Here is a 3938-nt window from a genome sequence, read left to right on the forward strand (position 1 = left end):
CATACACAGGACTGAGCAGAATGGAAGAAGTGGTCACCAGATGCGGAAAGCTAGAGATCGCTCTAAAGATGGATGTGGTTACAGTGTATTCAAACTACATTTATTTTCTTACTTATTGTGGCAATACGAGTGGCCTATGACACTCAAGGAAAATAACAATGTCCAACAACGCCACTTGGGATAGGCCCAAGACCATTCACGTTAAGGCACACAGAGCCGTTCACCAAAATCAGGGGTCAGAGACCATAAGGGAATTATAAAAATATACGGTTTTATTTAGTTAAATATTCATTTTAAAATGACAATATGTTATTTGTTAAGGAGTAGATCAGTGATAAAAAGAAAATAAACAAAACAATTCAAATCAATAAACCGGCATGCATAAAAAGGAAGATGCAAACAAAATAAAAAAAAAGGAAAAGACCTACATGCAATATATACACATACACAACAGTTAATACACTATAGAGAGACATTTTTGTACCAGTTTCCAGATTGCTTGTGTAGTCAGAAGTTTTACCAGATGGGTTTCAGCCGGTATCAAGAACAGGTTCAGTGGGGGAGGGAGAACGCGCCGGGGAATATTGGCCCTTTAATTAGTCGTGGCACCAGGATAGCCCCACAATAGCATGTCCAAGGCTGCAGCCCGGTCCAGCTGTGTTTTAAAACACACCGTTAGAACACGACCGCAATGAATGTACAGCAAACAGGCAAACACAGCGACTTACCGAATTACAGTACAGGCCGCCCACGGACCCCGGCAGTGGCACCCACCTCGCACACACAGACAGCGGCCCACACTATAACAATTAAGACTGTCAGATTTTAATAACGCCCAAATGTGTCGAAAGAGAGAAGCATGCATCGTACTGAGACACCGAACACCAGCAGTCCAGGCATACATCCACCCACACGGGGACATCCATGACCAAGACAGGGTCGCTATATGAAAGAATGCACATTGGTGCCGCATACACGGCGACACAGGACAATAAAAAGGCACAAAAGATGGGGAAAGTGCCCTTACCACACCGCAGCAGAATGATGACCTAGGGCAGCGGCCAAAACATGAAGCACGCCTCCCGGACACGTCTCCATAGACACCCAGCAGGAGAAGACAACAAAACGAGTCCACACACCACAGGCTTATGTAATGGCCCCGCCTCTCCCAATCAATCGGAATTAGCCCCAGGTATGCTGGTCCACACCCCTGTGTGCAGGTAAGAGGGAGGGGAAAACACTCATCCGGTCACATTATTTTCCCGGTACTCGGGTAATCAGACAGGCAACGGTATCCAAATTGCACGGCGACGACACACTAGGAAATTGTTGGTAAGCTCACTGGTACAGACTGAGACAAACTGGCACAGAACAAGGATTGACACAGACTAAATACACAAGGGAGGGCAAACAACGAGACACTGGTGGAAACAATCAGTTATCACACAGTGGGGAGAGGTGCCTGACACAAGAGAACAGGTGAGTCACAGACAAACTACATAAAAGGACTGGGCATGATGCTGTCAACATAAACCTGTTAATCTATGCGATTAATGTGGCCAAGATTAATGCAAGATAAAATAATTGAAAGTAGTTAACGTAACTTTGATTACTTCCGGTCTAGTCGGAAGTTGGTTGCGGAAAACAAACAAGCAAGACGGTAGCAAGAGAGCTTTTTGCATTTAATTTGAAGTAAAACAGAGGCATACAGTAGAGAACTGTGGGAAGGAATTCTTGTGCGAAGGAATTCCACAGGTCTAACAGAAGGGGGGTGAGTGGCAAACGGATAACTTAACTAGCTGCTAGGCTACTTCCATCTCAACATCTAACGTTACCCTGTGGGCACAGAGGCTGCAGAGGACAACCACTGTGTTCCTAAAAGACAGTGTTTTGTAAACATCCTGGCTAAATGTGGGGAGATTGTTGGCACTTCAAACACAAGTGCACGAGGGAAGCAGGAAGGGTCGCTAGTTCAACATGTTCCACTCCGTGGAATGGTCTTCAACGTTTTTCAAGCCATGGTCCCCCAAACTGATGGCGAGGTGGAGCAGGGACCCCCTATTCTACGGAGTTTGGTCCACCATCTTTTATTTTTGAGCTTCACGCTTTTTAGACGTGAGCATAAACGCGATCTGATTGGCTGGTGCCTGCGCTGTCGTATTCGCATGAAAGGAGCTGTGAGTGAACCGGTGCCCAGCTTGAGAGCTGCTGAGGGAAGCTGAATGTGTGTGTTGCGCACTGACAGATAGTCTTCTCCATCAATTTATCGGTTCGCTTCAATATGTTGGATTCATGTTAATGTGTATTTAAAGACCATAAATAAAATTCTGATTCTGAAGACATTTACATTTGTGGGGGAAAAAATAGTTTAAAAAAATGGTCTTATCAACCAAAAATTTCGCGACCCCCCTGCAGTACCTTCGCAGACCCCCTGTTGAAGGCAGTCTGTCTTAGATGATCAAATGTGTGTAGTTTTGTGTTTAACATAAAATGAACAATTAAATAACAGTGTCTAAAATACCCCCATTCATTGACAAAACATTCTAACAATCCGTGCTGTAGTGGTAAAATTAGAGGTGGGTAAACTTTGAATTTTGTGATCATACAGACCTCGACGCGATGCGAAGCAACGCAACACAAAGCGCCGCGACTCCTGGCTGTCCTGGCTATTTTGCAATATGTTTTCTGTCCAGATATGTGGGTGGCATCTGCTCTCTGTTTCTCCTCTCACTGTGTCTTCAGTCTCAGATTCTTCTTCCTCTGTATCTCCCTCTACTTCAGATTCTAATTCAGATTTTCCACACTCCATCTCTCCTGCCCCTCTTTCTTCTCTTACTCCTCTCTTACTACTTGTTTCTTCATCTCCTCCCTCTATTTCATCTTTCTCGGTCTCCCCTTTCTCTGTTTCTTCATTCTCTGTTGGTCTTCTTTCATTCCCTCCCCTTTCCTCTTCTCCACTCTTTGGTTCTCCACTGTCATGATTTCGTTCTCTCATCAGCCGTTCTCCTCTCTCTATTCAACCTGGTGTTTCTCCTCTCCCTGTGCTCTCTGCATCATTGCCTGTCCTATCACTGCCTGAAAAAATGTTGAATTTAAGAGTTGTGGGGCTGAGAACACCAGTTAAGCAGCCTGTCAATTACACTGACAACATAAGTTAAAGGAACACTCATGTACTACCTATGTCATCATAAATAGCCTATACAGCAAGTTTTTTTTCACATTGAGAACTGACTTGTTTTGAAATAATCTATGTTTACAGTGTATTTCGCTTACAGGCTACTCTACAACTTTCATGACTTGAATAATTGATTAAGCATATAGGCCTATTCAGTGAAGCAACAGCTTTGCTCCCCGCTCACGTTTTCTATGCGAGAGCAGGACATGATGTCATCATGAAAGTAAAAAACGAATATATTTGACTTTGACCGCGAAATTTGAAGATTCTATAGCTAAACTTGTAACACCCAGACTGGGGATTTTGGCCACAAAGTGATTCCTGTGTATCTTCTGTCAATCACCCTTCTCTCTCGTTTCAGACACCGCCTACCTGTATGCCACCGCCCCCGTGATTACAAAGCCCCACCCTTATTGATTACACCTGTGTCTCATTCCCCTGTGTATTTAGCCCTTGCCGACACATGGCTCTGTGCCAGTTTGTCTCTTGTCTCCCATGAGCTTACCAGCGATATCCTCCAGTGTGCCTTCCCGTGTTTTGAACCTTTTCTGTCCACCCGTAACCCTTTGCCTGCCGACTTGGATTTATCTGCCTCCTCTGCCTGATTACCCGTGTACCGAACCTCCGCCTGGATTAAAGACAAGAATTGCTTCTAACTACCTCGTGTCAAGTCTGCTTTTGATTCCAGGTCCTTGTGGCCCTAGCCTCCCTGACAGTACAAACTGGCCAACATGGAATCAGCGGACCCAGATTCCCTCCGTCA

General features: G+C 44.8%; 1 long non-coding RNA gene across 1 annotated transcript; it reads right to left on the reverse strand.

Moving 5' to 3' along the window:
• Positions 1-250: 250 nt before the first annotated feature.
• LOC120826203 (uncharacterized) lies at positions 251-1368 on the reverse strand. Its single transcript, XR_005713222.2, has 3 exons — positions 1028-1368; positions 729-800; positions 251-655 (listed from the first exon to the last, which is right to left on the reverse strand). It is a non-coding gene; the product is annotated as an uncharacterized LOC120826203 (long non-coding RNA).
• Between the last annotated feature and the right edge of the window lie 2570 nt (positions 1369-3938).

The sequence above is a fragment of the Gasterosteus aculeatus genome, chromosome 1 (assembly GCF_964276395.1).
Source record: "Gasterosteus aculeatus chromosome 1, fGasAcu3.hap1.1, whole genome shotgun sequence".
Classification (NCBI taxonomy): Eukaryota; Metazoa; Chordata; class Actinopteri; order Perciformes; family Gasterosteidae; genus Gasterosteus; species Gasterosteus aculeatus.